The sequence below is a fragment of the Uranotaenia lowii genome, chromosome 2 (assembly GCF_029784155.1).
Source record: "Uranotaenia lowii strain MFRU-FL chromosome 2, ASM2978415v1, whole genome shotgun sequence".
NCBI classification, from domain to species: domain Eukaryota; kingdom Metazoa; phylum Arthropoda; class Insecta; order Diptera; family Culicidae; genus Uranotaenia; species Uranotaenia lowii.
Window position 1 is genome coordinate 178,475,510 of NC_073692.1, and position 19,861 is coordinate 178,495,370.

The window sequence follows — 19,861 nt, forward strand, 5'->3', positions numbered from 1 at the left end:
TTTAAAACAATTACTCTTGCTTATAAACGCTGCTTACATATACTTGGCTTTTCGCTGAATCGGTTCTAACTTATTCTGGGGTCATGTCCTACGGAAGTCTCTGCCAAAACTAAAATGTTATCAATCGACATTTAAACCAAATTCTCATTTTATTAAATTTACTTTGCTCGATTTTGGGTCCTAAATTCAGGACCCTACACTTACACGAAATTTCATGGAGCACTGACTTATTGTACTAAAACGCATCGGTTTTGCTTGCAGCAGCATGAAAACATTCAACATTGAATCATTCAAGCAGTATGTAAACAATGATCGATTATAAACCCGTCAACAACGATTAAAAAATTTCTCTCGTACATCAACAACAACTTCCCAATGCAGTTCTATAACCTTTAAGTTCATATAAAGTAATTCACATCAGCTGCAAATTCCCTCACACTCGCAGCCTCTTCTCCAGCTCTACAACTGCAACATCAACTGCAACCATCACCAAGCCAACCAGTCATCATCTGTGGACTTGAAGGAAGCCGCACCGAACCAACAACAGTTTATTTATGCATCGCTGGAAAGCGTGTGAACCTCCACCCCCGCACGGTTGCTTGCTTTTGAATGGATGATGATGTGTGTACGACCTCAGCCCTGCCTGCGTGCCGTTTACATTCGATTGCTCGGCAACTAACAAACTGGTCCAGCCGAGTTAAGCCGCCAGCTAAGCCAAGTGAAAGACCTCGCCGAGTTGACCTCTCCCGGCCGGCTGGTTGGTAATTTTTCTTTTCTCTCTGTTGAATAAAACAACAGCCCCCATTTCAGTTTTGCAGTGCATCGGCTGCTTGCAGTTCCGTCCCAATTTTTAATCTTGTGCGACATCGACGCACTAGCGAGGCTGCGGGTGTGGATTTTTCGCGAATGAAGTTCGGCAAGCCGCGGCGAAAACTAATTGGATTCGACGAAATGGAGCATCAAACGCTATACCCCTGGAGCTAGGCCATGCAACTTGTAGCCCTTGCTACTAAAGCCTACATTCATGCAAAAAGCGGCCTGGAAACTTTTGTGCCGGTTTTTTTGTCTCTGTTGCTTTTTTTTCGACAAATTATTACTCTGCCGACAGCTTCGACCATTTGCGTGCTCTCGGTTTATTGCTCCGAGATGTGTGCCAAAGTTCATTTAATTTATTGTGTATATTTGGTTTTGCTGTTGCTTTGGAGGTCGTTTATGTTTTCAGCATGAGAGTCTCTAAGAAGACAGATATAGTTATGACCAGTATCAGCCTCTACACCACACGGTTCATGTTTGGGATATGAGAAGAATGAACTACCGGAACTTAACGAGAGGTTTCGGTAGAGCTGCCAAGAGATCACTGGGTTAAGTGACTCATCAGCAATAGGGGAAACTATGATATAAGCTATTGATGTTCTCTTCGAAATGATATACATATATACATATATATCATACAACCAGCAGGTTTTAACCTGTTTTATACGTATACGATGATTTACCAAACTATCCTTGAAGTAAAGCATACTTTTTCTCTTCATATAACACTTTTAAAGGTTGCTTAAAACCTTTTGAAAACTGTTTACTACTGTTTTGAGTTTTTGAAATGATTTTTGAAATTTTTTTCAACAGTTTACTACATTTAAAGTGAAAGGCCTGCAATCTTCACAAATATAAGCTTCAAATTAAAGCTCTGTATACGAGCTTTGTGATAATTTTTTAATCATTGAAGGCATTTTAAAAATTCTGAACTGATTATTATTTTGACCTATTGAGGTACAATTTATTGATTCAAATCTTCAATTGTTTTTTTTTTAGATTCGTGTTGTTCTACGAAATTTTCATTTTTTTGTAGTTCCCATGGACCAAACAACTTTTTCATATGTATGTATGTATGTATATAAGTATTTTTACCACCCAGCTAGCAAGGCACAGCCAGTGGGCAACTTTTGTACCGAACATAATTTTTATGCAGTTCATAAATTATAATTACGACAGAGTTGCAGAACGGCTATCTAGCTCGGTAGTCAATTTCAATGTTTACTTTTTCAATTTTATCAACTCAGAAGACATAAATTTAGGACTTCAACAACTAAATTACAAATTCGAAGTTTATCATCGACACTTTGAATTGAAAGGATTACAAACCTTTCCGAAAATTGCTGAATTTTGGTCGAACAGTTAAAAAAACGATACAAAAACTATCCAGCGAATTTCAGTCTTTGTCCCCTAGAACTAGACTAGCGGAAGTCTGGGGCGATTCTGGTTTTGGTATGCCAAGGGTACTGGGTTCGGTTCCCGATATCTGCAAAAAATCCCCAAGGGGCCGACAGGTAAGATGTGTTTCCTCATATAACTAACTATGTATTAAGAATGTTCAAACAGTTGCCAGCAAACCAGGTATATTCAAGGATGCCGGAATATCTGAAGTAAACTAGCCCACCTGATGGACTCGTTCTTTCAAAATTTACTTACATCAACACACGCAATACATTCACATATACAGTTCATACGAAGCCATGGGGCCATGGTATAGTGTAAGCTGCACTGGAGATTTGTCGAACTTAATATTTTAAGAATGCATGTGGGCAAACTTAGGCAGAAACTGCGGTGAATCCGTGCACCCATGATGGATAACCAATATGCATATTTACATACTTACAGAGTCGTCTTGTACTACGATATCTAGACCTTTTTGATAATAAGTTTAATTCATGCTTGATAATACATTTTTAGACGTTCAACATGGTTTGATTTTCAGATAAACTGCTTGAGATTGAAATAGTTTTTTTTATTTAACGTGCCAGCCAAATCATTAGATTGTGTATCATTAGACTGACTCGATCATTTTCGAGTTTCCAAAACTCTGAGGCCTAAAACTGCTTTTTTGATTCAAAGCTAGTTCATATATTTTTTTAATCGTATGTATGTTTAATTACAGTTGTTTACAAAATTTTAAAAAATCCTTAACTTCATTGACTGACCCCAATTTTTAATATAAAATTCGGAGCTGAATCCAAAAATGAAATTCAAAAATATTTCAGTAGAACAGATTTTGAGATATACTGAAAAAATTAAATCTCAGAAAAATAAAAAAAGAGGTTGTACTTCTATTCAAATATCTCGGACTGCAGAACATTAATTCGAAATCTCTTTTTTGTATATTGAAGGTGAATAAATTTTCTATTGATCATCTAAACTCAATTTTTGCGTTTGATCAAAAGTATTGTTGTAATTAGTGAAGCTGTGATAAAAAAAATAATAAAAAACGCGTTTTTTTTTAGAAAATTTCGTATTATCGACAATTTAAGACTCAGTGGTAGCATTTTAACAATCTGATTTTCTATGAAACGTGAATGTCATTTCAAAACAAAAATTTCAAGTGGTAGTTTATCAATAACGGTTGAAAATTGAAGAAGTTATGGATATTCTACTAAAACAAGAATACAGTGTACTTATCTTCATATAAGAATAACTAACAATGATGAATGTGACTCGCTTCAAGTTTAAATTGAACATTAATTAATTCAAAGGTCACATGCCAAGTTTCAGTAAGATCTGACCATGGGGAGGGTTGCTTGAGTCTCAAGCGTGAATGGGATTTTAAGGTAGTTTGCTCGAGAGAAGCCAAAAAATACTGATTTTTCATAGTTAACTTTTTTCTGCATGGGCTGATTGCTTTTTAAGAATATTTCTCTCAAAGCTTTAATCAAGACAATTTTTTACCCGTAAATTGCAAAACGATTGGACTGGAAACAAAAAAGCCGCCCGTGGCGTAGAGGATACCCTTCATGTCTTCTAAGCCAGGGGGTATTAGATCGAATCCCGGTCACGGCATACATAGTACACTTTCGGTGGGTTGGTGGTTTTAGCATTTGTAAGATGCTAGCCATCATATCCTCGAAAGATGTACGCTTAGAGTTAAGGAAAAAGGAATCTCTTCGAGGAAACTTCATGTTTCATTGAGATCCTGTATGTGTTTGTGTTTGTTTAAAAAAAAAATAAGGCTGTATCATCGGCGAATAGACGAGTTATACCAAGCTTCGGTAATTTGCTGAGCTCGTTTATGCTGCCTTGTGGGACACCAACTTCCAACCTTTCGGCGAACCGCATAAAAAAAATAGGTAATAGTAGGTTAAAGAGCTATACTATATTTTTAAAACAACAAATTTTTAAAAAAATCAAATCTGGAAAAGATAAATAACACAAATTGATTTACCTACTTGCATACACTTTTTTTTTAATTCAAAGTGATTTTATCAACCGAAATTGAATAGGTTCATCGCTAAACCTTGATCGTTTTTCATAATTTAATATTTTAATTGATTTGAAATTTTTGGGTTTTGAAAAAAAATTTTTTTGATTCCATTTTATTTATTAAAAACGAAAAATTTGGAAAGTCTGAAACCGTTTTTTGAGAAAACCCCTTTTCTTATTCGAACCGATGCAAAAATATGGTCTTCGTCATCCCTTCCATTTTAAAAATTTATGTAGCTTAATCATAGCGATTTTTTCTGTGCCCATTTTCGAAATGTTATTTCACGATTAGTTTGAATTTTAACGTGAAGCATCATTTTTTTGCTATAAACGGTTATTTTTGTTAATATGAAGTGCCGTCTGAAATCATTGCATTAAAATGTTGATCAATGTTTAAAATTCATACTTTCTCATATTTTTAACCAGATTTTAAAATGTTACAGTTAACATTTTTGATTTTAATTTTTTTTTACAGATTTAGAAAATTTTATTAATATAATTTAGATACCTCTGGGATAGGTATCCTAAGGCTGAGTCACGAAAATCTTACAACCTTGGCAATGTGTATTTTTAACTTTGAAGTAAAATCACTCAATTTAACTAATGTTTAGGCATGATATGCCTTTCAAATTTCAAATTCATAAAACAAGACAACAAAATTAACATTTTTCCGAGGTGCTAATTTTGGCTTATTCAGGGGCGCTGAATCTGAATATTCAATTAGTTTTTTTGCTCTAGTTTTCGAAATAACCTTAAAAACTAGGTAAAAATTAGCTATTTAATTTGTGTACTTGTTTGACAAAACTGTAACATACCAATATCTATAAATTCAATGATCAACTTTCTCTAAGACCGTGAGTAATTTTGAACTCTGAGAAAAAAAAGTTATTCAAGTTTTCTTTTTGTTAAAAATTGAATCTTTGATATTTTTTAATACCGTAAGTCAAATCATTTCGCAGTCTTCAACAAAGTTGTTGAAAAAATTAAAATATTTAATACATAATATATTGAATAATTTTCTTTTATAAAGTCAGCAGAAGTTGTAATCTTAATTTTTGGAATTTCTATAAATTGATAATTGATTTTTTTTGAAAACTATGTATCTTTGATTCTAGAATTTCTTAGCAATATCTGAGTCCTTGATTGAATGGAGGGTAGTAAATTGATGTAAAATCAACTTTTGGTTTTTTATGTATTATTGGTTTATCAGTTATCAAAGATCGGTTTTAACCAAAACTAATCAATTTGAAAATTTCCACATGCCATTTTTGGGTTGAATCATCGAATTACATATAATAAAAATAAAAATAAGAATTTGGCAGAGTTATGTCGATGAGAAATTTATAATCGTTCACCCAGTCTTTATTATGAAAATTTACTTATTTCCGTCTGGAATCAAAATCAAAAACGCTTCATTTCTCCATACAATTTTAACATTGCTAGGAAAAAGAAATAATAAATTAACTAACACCTACATTACGTTTTTCCAATTAATCATATTGCATCTACGCCTCTTAAAAAAAACTCAATAAAACACTTAAATCCTACATAAATGTCATCAATTAAGACGATCATGGGAAAACTTCAACTGCAAACAAGTGATGTAAGCATCCATTTGCATCTTATCTGCAAGCTTCATTTCCGTTATTAAAGGATTTGGAAAAATTTGGATGATCAAAATTTAGTTTATTTGCATAAAGTTGGCAAAATATGTTAGAAATGTTCAACACTGGATCTAAATTATGCCCTAATTGAAAATTTGCACAAATCAATAATTGTTGGTGTCGATATGAAGTTTTGATGATGTAAGTCTAAAAATGGAACATTGAATTCAAAAGTCTGCTATTTTTGGATCTTTTACAAATTTTCCGGGTTTTCCATTGATTTTCTTTAATTTTAGGGAAAATAGGTAGTATGGTGCATACCCAAGTAACATGGAAAGTTTTATAAGACTACTCTAGCCCCTTATAAAATTAAAGTTTTATCTAGTAGCCTGCTCAAAAACTTTACATGTTACTTGGGTATACTTCATAGGAAAAGTGTTTTCCTTTTAAACTTTGGCTTGGACAGCGAAAAAACGATTTTTTTCCTTACTCTTTCTAATTTCTCGAAACGCGCCCCACTTATTGAGCTGTCTGATTTACCACTGATAGAGAGGTACATTTTTAAAAAACGTTAAAAATTTTATCAAAAAGAGATTTTATGGCAAAAAATGGTATGGTAGAATTCAGGAAGAATAAGATGCATTGTGTGCATAGGAGTATCTTTATCCTCTGCTAGTAAAAATGAATTATTTATAATTTTTGGCAATTTAGGACTAAAGTAGCTTCTAGGCCTAAAGTAGGAGCACTCACAATATTATGTTTTTAGGTTTTTAGGGACTGTTAATTAATGATAACTAACAATCTTGAAACAAATTGTGAAATAAATGTAATTTGAGATAAGCTTCGCGGGCCGCACAAACATGTCTTGAGGGTCGCGGTTTGCTCATTCCTGATCTACGACATTAATTCTTCTTAAGAAGTTTCCAAATCTCTTATTCAATTAGGAGTAATTGATGATAGTTTATTTAAAAGTTATATTTTGTTTTCCATATCATGAGTGTCCATTGGAAACCTGATCACCTCAATCGGGAATTTTATAGAAATTTCGATTTTTTTTACTATTAATTCACACCCATTTTTCAACTATGTAAATCATATCCATTTTAAGATAACTTTTCTGAAAAAAAACGTTTGGCTAGTGGAACAAACACCACTTTCAAAAAGTAACAGTATCAATGACTAATGTTCATATTGTTTTTTTTTTAATATCTAATGCTTCATCTTAACAAAATTTGTTTGAGATGGCAACGATCTTTTGCTTGAACGATGTTTTGCCCAACCTCGCCCAGCCATCAAGATGATTCTATGAACAACTGTTCATGGCCAAAGTCAACTAACTGTCCGGGAGGCGGTCGTGTGGATAATTTTCATCATTAATACAGGCCCGGCCAAGTGGCCATCAGAAGCTATGTATGAAGTCCCGCCGGAGAGTTCACAATCATTCAGGAGTTATTGAACCGATGATGCTGGACCCATACAGCAGCGTCTCGTCGTACAATCTGCACATCTTCCCAGGCATCCAAGTATCTGCTAGAATCGAAAGGGACAAAAAAACAACTCAAGCCGTCTGTAGCAGCCCCAAAGCTTTATGTCTGCTAATGGTACTTTCAGCAGAATGAAGTATAGGACAAAACCACATCGAGCATACCATTCGCATATTAGCATAAAAAGAGCTGACCACACACTTGCACATGACAAGAAGAGAAGAGTCATGCAATGTTGATGATGATGACTTCGACTATGGCCGAATGGCGGATCGTTCCGAGTTTGGCGCTTTAGGGACCAACCACGGATTGGGGATCGATGTGAATGGATGGAGAGACGAACAGATGGACAGAACCAGAGATGCCGCGTTCTTAATTAAAACTCATCAGCATAAGCATACTCATGGGAGACCCTTGAGCTCTGCTCGGGACTGGCCAGGATTATGGGAAAGGAAGCTCGTCGTTACAAATTATGAGGGAAAATTTGAATGAAGAATGGATGATTGAAAATTTCTGGATTAAATGTTTAATAATATTTCGATTGAGTTGTTGGCCTCTTGTATAAAATTTTCGTCTCCAAAGGGGATTTTATTTTGTAAACCAAAAGTTGTGAGGAAAAAGTTGATTTGGAACGTTGAAAAACCATTTGAAGAGAATAAGGCTGGAACAAATATCAATTTCTTCTTTTGTCTCCCCCCCCCCTTCGAAATTTCCAAAAACCCGAAGGGGGAAATAAATAAAGTTTCAAGTATTTCATGGAAATTTTGATAAAAAATTCAAGTATCCGAAAGATTACAAGACCAAAAAGAAATTTTGGAAGATGGGAGTAATTTCACCATGTGTATTCTTGATTTTATTGAATTTTTCAATAAAAAATTACATTATTTTATAGGTTTTGTGCAATGATATAGCATGCAATTTTTTGCATGCAAGATTTTGTGCAATTTATTCCAATTTATTTGTTTTTCGCATTATTTTTTATTGTCCCCCCCCTCGCGATGTTCCAACTCTGAGTGACAAAAGAAGGATTTGAAATTTGTTCCGGCCTAATAAAAAGCCAATAAGGAACCATTCTATGGTTCATCAGCGCCAATTGTCTGTACATCTTGTTACGTCAGTGGTAAATTTATGCATATTTAAACAACGAATGCATCATCATTCCAATGCAGCACGACGACGTCGTAACGAGTAGCTTCTAGACTCGACTAATGGGTACAGAATTTCATTACATGGGAACTTTGCTAGGGAGCTTACAAAGTGCCGCACAAGTCAGAATTCTCCGGAGATCGGTTGTCGTGAGGATTTTCGTATTCGCTGCACTCCATCAACATGTCCGGGGAGGAATGTTTCTAGTCTTTCATACGAATGGGCCGCTGACAGACGCTCTGCGCTCATACGAGGGATGTGATTTATGGAAATTCATAAGAGTTATAAAATTTTGATGCCGTAATCGCAGATGAAAGTATAGTTGTGGAAACACCGAGCTTTTATTTTGTGATCAAATATTAAGCTGCGGGATTCTTCCACCGTAGAACTTTGCATACCTCCTGCGTAGAATAAAAACGGACAGTTAAAAATGATTGCTGGATCCGTAAAGTTGGAAGTTTAATGGAGGGACTTGGATCATTGAACAATTTAATGAAGCAAAATTATTCCTATACAAGAGTGCTGACACTACAGTGCACTGGCTGTACATGAGGTGGCTTACACAAAGATCAATTGTACTTGTGGTGAAGAGAAACACGATGCCACAAATCTGCGGTTATTCGTTCTTTGATAATATGGGTTTAAGAGACAAATAAAACAATTATTGAGGGTTTTACCATATTGAGCCGAATTCTAAATCTCATTAGAGTGAAACACTAGACCACTAGCTATGTGTGGAATTTTTAATTTATGAATTTTTACGCTTCTCATTCACTGCCACCAATAGCAAATCAATTTTGGAAGGAATTCACACAGTCCTGAATTAGCGCAGTGATTTTTAACTTTGTATGAAAAACCATATTTTCCATTTCTAAATCACAGCAGAGGTACTGATGGTTTGAAAAAATATAAGTCAGTTACCTCCTGAGCCGATGTCCGCGAGTTCGGGTTCAAGTGCAAATAAAATAAAATATAAAATAATAAAAAAAAGTGTAAACATCGAACACAGTTGTACCGAAAAAGTTTTTCAAGAACTGTCAGCATTGTTGCGATAAAGTCGCGAATGCCATCAAGATAGTAGAGAGAACTTTAATCGAAAAAAAAGTTTAACCGTAGGATGAAAATAAAAATTCTCATTAAACTGTTTTGTATAGTCAATGAGTTTTTATGTTCATATAACCTTGGCAAGAATTTCTTGAAATTAAAGCAAGCTCTAGCAAACAAAGCCTGCCGGTTTTAAAACATTGTTAAAAGATTCAGATTTTATTTTGAAATGTTTTTAACTTTTTTAATATGCTAGCAAAAAGTGAGGTTTAAAAATTGGCTAGATCAATAATTAAACACAAACTTCAATTCAAGCTTGTTTGAATTTTTTGGATGGTTTCAAATGCAAAAATTTCGACTTCCATACAAAATTGAAACGCGTATTGCTTGTTTAGGAATCAACCAAATCATCTCAAACTTTCCACCGATGCTTGGTGACCCAAAAGGCATCGAAAAAAAAATGGAAGACAGAAGGTAACTTTTTCAGCAGTCTAGTTATACACACTTAAGGGAATAAGCATTGGATGTCATTTACATACATACATTAGGGTGGCAATGAAAGTATGGAAAAAAAATCATGATTCTATTTCGAAAACCGACCGTTTGTTGATTTTCCCAAGAAAAACCGACCTGTGCAAAATTTTAGCTTAATAGGACTTGATTAAGGGTGCCTCAACTTGCTTAAAGTTTCGGTTTTTATACCCTCAAAAATCACGTAAGGGGGGACCAAAGGAAATTCGAGAAATTGAAAATTTAATTTTGATGCCAAATGATTTAAAAATGCACGAAACGTCGAGATCTGGTATTTTCTCGAAAAAAAATTTTGTCCGAACAAAGACTTTCTGGGATCTAGCCGTTTTTTTCGGAAAACCGCCCGATCTTCTAAAAACCGAAAGTTCCTGAAATAAGCTTTTTGGCCAAACATTTCTTTTTCGAGGTTACATCAAATCTCAACGTTTCATGCATTTCTAAGTCATTTGGCATAAAAATAGAAATTCCGATTTTCCTAATTTCCTTTGGTCCCTTTGGTGATTCTTGAAATTCTTGAGTCGATTTTGATATTTTGATGCATTTTTAAGTCATTTGGCATAAAAATTAAAATATCGATTTTTCTGATTTCCTTTGGTCTCCCCTTTAGCGATTTTTGAGGGTCGAAAACCGAAACTTAAACAATTCGAGGCACTCTTTAATCAAGTCCGTTTGAGCTTAAATTTTGCACAGGTCAGTTTCTTGGGCCAATCTACAAAATGTATATGGTCGGTTTCCGAAACTCGACATGACCTGTCTGTCTGTCTGTTCCCTATAAACTCGGTAAATATTGAACAAATGTAAAGCATGACAGGTGAGTGTATTGAAGGCCAGGGCAGGTTCATATAATGGTTCGAGACTCCTCCGCCTCAATTGAAAGGAGGAGAGGTGTCCCGAGCAAAAGACATATGTTTGCATAACTCGAGAACCGATCAAGAAAATGAAACCAAATTTGACACGGTAGAATATTTGGACACGAGAAATATTTCTACAATTATTAAAGACCCCTTCTTCTTTTCAAAAGGAAGATATGTGGGGAAGATTGAGGCTTTCTTACAATTTTTCACATAACTTTAAAATTAATCAAACAAATAAGAATTAAATTTGGCATGGGATGGTATAAGGGTACAAGAAATGGTTTTTTTTAATTTTTTTAAATTTTTTTTTATTTTTTTCGATTCAATTGATATTTGGCATCCTTTCCTTCTTCCAGTGTACTGTGGCCCAAAATGACCGAAAGTGGGACTATTTTCCCAGAATTTTTGTTTTCATTTCCGCAGTTAGGTGTCTTCAGAACATCACCTTCTTACTTAGACCGTTCCTCATAACGTGAAAGTATCAAAAATTAGCCACAACCTTCTTCGATAAAAATAAAAACTCTAACTTTCACTTTTTGATAAGATAGAGAAATTTTTTTTTTCTACATAGTTTTAAATATCATCAAAATATATCAATATATGAAACTTTTTTGAAATAATGAGGGCTCTATCTCAATCCAGTGCAGAGTTAAAAAGTGTTTAGTTTAAAACATACTTAAAATTTGTTTTTTTTTATACTGATTTATTTTAATTAATTTTTGAAATAATATAAATGTGACAACATTTATTGATACACTCAAACCCAGGGCCGCATTAAGCCATCGATGAGCCCGGGGTAATTTTCTGGGGGGCCCCTATGAATCGATTATTTTTCAATATGCCATCTCAGAAAATAAACATAGTTATTTCTATCAATTGCTTTTTGAAAAGTTCCTCACAAATAATGTTAGTTTAAAGTTTTCTTGAAGTTTTACATGATGTTTTCACTTTTAAAATGAGAAGTTCTTTTTTGTACTATATCTTCTTTCTCTCTCTTTCTTATTAAAATTTTGACTAAGCTTAGGAAAATCATTCCAGCAACTGTAAAATCCGTAACCTTTTTTTAAAGTGAAAAAAATATCTCAAAATCCAACCTTATGTTTAATTAGCTGGAACCTTCAATTATAATCCTAATTCAATAATTAGAAGAAAGCGGAGTAATATTTATTGATGGGTAAGCAATCCAAATTCCTCGAATTTTTTTCAACATGCCCAGGTTTTCAAAATAAAGTGAACAAGTAAAGCTATCAACAATTTCCAGAATATTGTAAAAAAGTTCGTATTTTGCTGCATTTATTCACATTGAAAAAAAAAAAACAGAAAACTAAAATTGTGCTAATTTTTTAACTAGGTGTCAGTAATTAAGTTTTATCTTAATTATTGTTCTCGGGAGTTTGAAAAACAATTTGAAAACTACTGACGAGTTCGATGAAAAACGAAAACCCAAGCCGGTTTTTTCTTAATTTCTTCTTGAATTATCTTCGATTTTTCTTTGGAATCAGCTTGAATTTCGTGGTTTTTTGCATTGTTTTTGCAATGATTATTCTAGAGGCCCCTTAACTTATATAACAGTAAAATTATTCGAGATATTGTAACAGGGGGCCCTTCTAGTGTTCTTATCTAATTCCAATTATCTAGTTTTGTTTTCCTTGACTTCTAGAGCATTAAGTAGTTTGATTAAAGAAATGTTAAACTTTTTTAAGTCTCATGCGCATATTTTGCACCATAGATTTTAAGTCTCTACAACCTTTCATTCTGAAGTTATCGCAATTTCAAGATTTATTTTTCCTTAATTTTTTGAACCTCTAGGGTAAAACGATGAAAATTGATCCAAATATCACATGTTGAAAATTGATTCAAATACTTCAAAAACAGTTACGATCAATTTGTCTCCACGCATCAGTTCTTGAGTACGATTGACATAAATTTGTTGAATTCTTAGTATTTACGAGAGAAAATTTAGTGTGGTAATTTTCATCGTAGTTCGCTGTTACCAATTTTTTTTAAATATATTTTTTTATTTGGCATAACTCGGAAACTTATCAGACAAATTGAACCAATGTGACATGTGACACTTTCCAAAAACTACTTTGAAAAAATAAGATAAAATGATTTTTGCAATTTTTTTGCATACTTTATTTGATATTTTCTTCTTTGATTAAAATAACAATGAAAATTCTATGGGCTAATTTTATATCTAAAAAATATGTATGTTAACACATAACTTAAAAATGTTCACGCGATTCCGAAATATTTAGATTTTAATAAGTGTTGTTTTAAAACAACGCTATACATTGAAGGGTAAAATTTTGACACACTATAAGCGACTAAACAGATAACAATGAAATATTCCATTACAAAGTCCTTCATTTAACATATTCAAGATATAAATTAGATCAACTCATTATTCGATCCAACACTAAGTATCAGAAGTCAAAAACAGGCATTTGAATCAATAACATTTTCGAATACAAGAACTTGGAATAAATAAATTGAATTTTATGAAAATTTTTATCCATAATCAAAACAAATTGTGATAGATTGGAACCAGATATCTGATTATAATAAAAAAAATAAAATTAAGATATAATTGGTTAACACATTAATCTTCTTATATATAAAAATGGAGGCGTTTTCTTTGTGATAACATCACGTATGAATGGTCGGTCGGAATGAAGTGAAATTTGGTATCCGAGGGTTTTTTGGGTCAGAGATGGTTTGTATAATACTTTCAAGAATCTCACTTTTTATGAAAGGGGGGTCCCCATACAAAATTATCTCTTCACATCTTATATATAAAAATGGAGGCGTTTTCTTTGTGATAACATCACGTATGAATGGTCGGTCGGAATGAAGTGAAATTTGGTATCCGAGGGTTTTTTGGGTCAGAGATGGTTTGTATAATAGTTTCAAGGATCTCACTTTTGATGATAGGGGGTCCCAATACAAATTAAACTTTATTTGTTACGATTTCCATAAGAATCTATTGGCGAGCACAATGCAGTTAACGACGTGTAGATGAAATTAAACATTTATTACGATTTATACTTTAGGTAAAACGAAGTTTACCGGGTCAGCTAGTGATAGATATAATGATAAATGATTCAGATTTGCAAAGAAAATTTTTGAATTGAATTTTTGATTTTGAACGCAATATCACAATTGAAATCAAACTGTTGAATCAACATAAACAAAGTTTAAACATATTCCTAGAGCCATTGATTAGAAATAGCGACAAAAATTTAAATAAAGTTTTACAATTTTGAATTAATTTTTTATTCTACTATAATAATTTTTTTTTATTATTTTAAGCTCAGAGAGAAATTAAAAAAGAAATTAATAGAAGAACAACGAAAAAAATCTAAGTCTACAAATTTATTAACATACTATGAAATCGCGTACCTTTATTCTCTATGAAAATACCTTTATTCTCTACGTAAATTTAGTGTCTGAAATGTAAAAATATTCAAAACCCATTGATTTGAAGTTGTTGTGAATCATACTTCGATTTGAATTTTAAGTTTAATGCTATTTGTTCGAATTAAGAATATTTTTATAAATATCATTAGATGTAAATCGAAAAGATGATCATATAATTGCAGGTAGAGAATGAAATGCAATCCAAGACATGGAATGAGCACGAAAAAAAAATTATTTGAAGTATAAAAAATCGCAAAATTTGATAGGTACCATAAGAAGAGTTTTTTTTTATCACTGTTAATAGTGATGAGCCATGTCCGCAAATTTGGTTTACGGTGAAGAATACTTCTACTTTGGTGAAAAAAGAAAGACAACTGATCAAAACTGCTGTCAATAAAACATTTTTGATGTACTTTCTTTGGGATTAATCGAAAATGGACAAAACAGCATCCAGGGTCTTCTGTTATCAAAGAAAATATTTAAAGGAAAACGGAAAAAAATTTGTGATTTCATCTCAGAAGATATTCGCTTTCAGGTTTCGCTGGAAATCAATAAATAAAAACTGAACAATAACTTTTTTTTTAACTGCGACCCAGAGATGGGTCTTGAATCAAACATTCAGTCAGCGAAACTTTTTTTTTTGTAGAGAAATGAATCCAACTGTGTTAGTTGAAATTTCAGGGACTAGACAATGCGAACATGCGAAAAAATTCACCTTGTCTCCCGGTAGGACTTGAACCCAAGGCGCAAGATGTGGGTTCAAGTTCTACCGAGAGACAAGGCGAATTTTTTAAATACAACGCACTAATAGATTGCACTGATGGAAGCTCAACCTTGATTTAAAGGCCAATGTTCACCCCATTTGGTAAACAAAAATAGTTGTTTAAAAATGGATAATAATAAATCCTGACATCTTTTTTTTTTGACTGAGTTTTGTTAAAGTCCACTTAGCATAATTTGACATAAATATTTCGAAAATAGTCCAGAAACTGTCCACTCCATTATACAGTACCAATTCAGTTTCATGAACTTTCATGAACATTATCTTTCGTGAAAATTCAAAGGCTCAACAAAGTTTTCCGAGTCACCTAGTTTTCCATAAAATACTGCAAAAATTGAATAGGGTGACAACAGAAAAAAAATATTTTTGTCGGCCTGATCAATCAAATTTGAATTTTTATACAAATTTCTTACTTACATTTATAAACGATGTTTTGAATCATAATTTGATAATTTGTAGATTGATTCGAAACTTGAATTAATACTTTCATTCATTTTGTGTGTTTTAATTTTTTTTACTGTAGTTTACTTTCATTTTTCTGAACTTGTTTGTAAATGTAGATTCTTTTCAGTGTGGTCATGAAGTTAATGATAAAGATAAAGAAAAAGATGTATTTTTCGAATTTATATGATAATCATTAGTTGGGAAATAGTATTGGAAATTAAATCCTTATTCACAAGTTTACAAGCTATCAATAAAAAGTCATTATCCCTGATCATACTACATAGTGGATGCACACAAATATCTGTTCAAAAATTGATTGTTAAAAATCTAAACTACAGTATTGTTCAGTATACTCATTTTTTGAAAATTATTTTAAAGGGTGTGCCACGTCAAATTGCATCAAAGTAAAAACGCTGATAAAAATTACCTAGTTGACCGATTCTTTTTAAACTGTCAGACTTACAACTTTAAACTATTTGTGATCTTTTGGTATTTTAAATTAATTTTTGTTGAGCACCATATTCGTACAATCGAACTTCAGGCCAAACTCTACTCAAAAGATTTTGTACAACACCTGAATACAGCTTCTACTCTACACAAACCAACTTTTTCGTATTTTTTCCTCAAAAATGAACTGTTAAACATGCTCACTGAATTCCTGAGCTATTTCGAAACAGAAACTCAGTGAGCATCTTAGAAGGGTCATTTTTGAGGAAAAAATACGAAAAAATTGGTTTGTGTAAAGAAGAAGCTGAATTCAGATGTTGTACAAAACCTTTTGGTTAGAGTTTGGCCTGATGTTCGATTGTACGAATATGGTGTGCAACAAAAATTAATTAAAAATACCAAAAGATCACAAATAGTTTAAAGTTAATAGTCTGACAACTTGAAAAAAATTGGTCAACTAGGTATTTTTTTTCAGCGTTTTTACTGTGATGCAATTTGATGTGGCACACCCTTTAAGTTGTGTCCACAAAGTACATCATTTCATGCAAATAATAGGCTAATCATTTATTGGGGCTTTAAAACAAGCTCGTTCTTAAACTAAAAGAGCGGCAGCATTTCACAGAAAACTAGTTAGAAAAGGGGTTGGGTTTGCTGCTTAAAATTTTTCAAAAATATTTCATTTAACTTACCTTGAAATCAACAGATCCAAATTCCTAGGTGTATATTTTTTCAGCAAAATCTTCGCGGAAGAACAACTGACAGCTTCCGGTGTTCAGTTTTTATTTTTCACCACCACTTTTTTTTTGTTTCACTTCATCCGAGCCGCCTCTTACTGAGCCCATTCAAAAACGAAAAAAAAAAACAAATAGAAACCATTCACTACGGTGTGTTGTTATTTTTTTAGTAGCAGCAGGAGCAGCAGGAAACAAGTGCACAAGTTATGTTCTTTTTGGAGCAAATACAACAGGCTTAAGCCGAATCACTAACTATGTATGTATGAACTAGCCACTAGGGAGATAGGTTGTTGTCGGCAATAACTATGCTTCTTGCATACGACTGAGTTGCATATAGTTAGTTGTAATGGATGTTGTTTCGGGGTTTTTGTTACCAGTTGAAAATCTGCCAAACGAGCGTGCTCCTTTTACTATACACACTTGTTTTGTTGAATGATTTTTTTTAACAAGTGTTATGGCTTTTTCCTCGACCAAAATTTCAATTGAAAAGTTGCTTTTAGCTTGATTTTTTTGTTGGTCACTGGGTTTCACTTCGGGGTGAGAGGTATTTTTCTTTTCGCTTAGAAAAATTGCTGAAATATTTTATTCGATGGCACTTTGGAGCATTCTTCGAAACTCGTTTTTTTCACTTATGGTTTTTTATTAGAATTTTCTCCTTATAGGGTGATCGACGACACTTTCTCGGGTTGTAAATCGAATTTCAAACTCTCAAGTGGCACATCACTTTGGCGAACCGGCCAATTTTATTCCTATCAGAGGCACTCGTAATTCCAAATTTATTCTTTTTGCGCTCGAAAACACTCGGTGCTTCTTTTTTTGGAGCAAGAAAGACGCTCCCAACTTTACACGAAAAAACGGTAGTAGAAAAAAACGCCAGAAGATTACATTATTCCGCCAAACAATTCGGTTGACAACGACGCATAAATCTTTCACTTTGCCGCTGCCTTTAGCTTCTGTTAATGCACGAAAAATTTCACATTCGAAAGCTTTTTGCTCTCGTCCTCCCCGGGAAAATAAATCTAAATTCCGCACGTTAATTCAACTTTTTTTGCACCTTCTTCTTGTTTTGGCGACGTTCTGCCTCACCTTGGATGCTGGATGCTGGAAAAGTTTTGCTCTGTTGAACGTTGTTTATCTTCAACGCGCGTCTTTTCTCGAACTTACAGCAACTGGTGACAGTAGAATTTTTAAATTTTCATCCAACGCCTCACGGAAACGTGTCTCGCCTAGTGAACAAATTTGGCAAATCACTTTACAATCTGTGCCGGGATCCAACAAATTTTCAATTCGGTAACCGTTTTTACGGGCCAACTTTTCTGGTGGGAGGAAAACCTAGCAAATATTATTTTTTTCCACTTGGCCAAACTCAATTAAACTCACTTTTTTCCTTGGTCAAATCCCAAAACACCCACTAATGCTACTAAATCGCAAAAGGATTTCCGGTTACACAGTTTGACCTCCTTTTCTCACCCAATGGGCAATTCATCAGGATACTAATCTTCGGGAAGTTCCAGGAAGCGGGAGAAAAGTTGAACCACAGACAAACACAATTAACACTCTCCCTCCAAGGGACTTCAATGAGAAACTTTATTATTCTTTTCCAGCCACATACATCTGATGCTCACGTGCACCGTTGATAGAATCAGGAAGCCCCAACGAATTTTCAATTCACTCAGCACTTGTATTTATTCCACAACAATTCAAAAAAAAAAAATCCAAAGCATCACTTTATCCAAAAACAAAATCACCCAAAAGACAATGAAGAATTCCTTAAAACCACACGCAACCGGTTATTAAGGAGTAGTTCCCTCAAAAAACACAGCCGAATCCGAAACCGGGAAACAACCGTCTTAGACCAAGTCTCGAACGAGAATGAGTCGCCTTCCATGGGTTTGGGGGGAATCGCGAAAAATCCCACGAGAGAGAAACCCCCTTGCCGAGGTTGCTGGGTTGAATGGATTGCAGAAGCATAACAACAACAAACCTCACACTTGCTCTCTGAAGTTTCCTCTCAAGAAAAAGAAGAGAGCGAGCTTTTTGGTCGTCACCGGGTGTGGAGCATGAGCTTTCTGGGGCTATGCTGAGAAAATATGCTCAATCAAAAAGAGGGGACAAAACATGAGAATCATAATAAAAAAGTATTCTGATGGGTTGAGGCCGGCGTTGTTTTGCCTTCGATGTGTGTGACGTACCTAACGGTTTTTCTTTTTTTTATGTTTGATGTTTATGATTGATGTTTGATTCGGTTGACAAACTCTCGGAGTCATCAGTTCAATAATGCTGACGAATCATGATAATTAGGCACACAGCAATCATATAAAAATATGAGTTACAGATTTGACATTATTTGACATTATTTATGAATCATTCGAAAAAAGTATGGGAGAGTGGGGAATCATGGGCCACTTTTTTTCATTGTTCCATAACTTCTTTGTTATAAAAGATTAAATAAAATTAAAAAATGGTATGGTTTTCTACATTTTCAAGGTATTATAAAGTATTTTTTTAAATTTTACTAAGTTATTTTCCCCAAGTTCTGACTGTTTGAAAAAATGCAATATTTTTTGGATTTTGAAAAATGGTGGGGAATCGTGGGCCACCAAATCCAAATTGACCAAATAACATGCAAAGTTTATGGGTTGACCCAAAACTGTGATTTCCTAATTCATTTCGTTGTTTTAAAGCAATTTCAGATGATGAAATAAAAATGGGAGCTGTGTATGATCGCATAGATTCCAAAACCTTGCTCGCGAACGTTTTGGCATTTTTTTATATAGGATAGACAAAATATTTTTCATAACTCTTCATTTGGCATAAGAAAACTTTGCAGATAGGTAAAACGTATTTTAAGATCTGAATGTGTATAAAAACATAAAATATAGGTGATTCAAGATGTGTGGCCCACGATTCCCCACAAGCTATGATTTGCAAATAGGTTGCGTTTGTGTGATTTATTGATGTTTCATCAAAAATTCCTTTTCCATGTGAAAGACCATGACAAAACTATGATCATAAGCGTATGAGCATATTTTTGTTATGCACTTTAGGTTCCCCATCAATGAAATTAGCGGGTGTTATTTTAATAATGGAAGTAAATTTTGTTAGCTTTTTTTAGCTTGAT

General features: G+C 33.6%; 1 protein-coding gene across 2 annotated transcripts in view; it reads right to left on the bottom strand.

Annotated features, from left to right (window-relative positions):
• The window catches only part of LOC129742336 (uncharacterized), a 390,821-nt gene extending 372,223 nt beyond the window's left edge, over positions 1 to 18,598 (bottom strand). For both annotated transcript variants that reach the window (XM_055734229.1, XM_055734228.1), the window contains exon 1: positions 16,696 to 18,598. The gene's annotated coding sequence lies outside the window, so the exon portion shown is untranslated. The remainder of the gene's footprint in view (positions 1 to 16,695) is intronic.
• Positions 18,599 to 19,861: the final 1,263 nt, after the last annotated feature.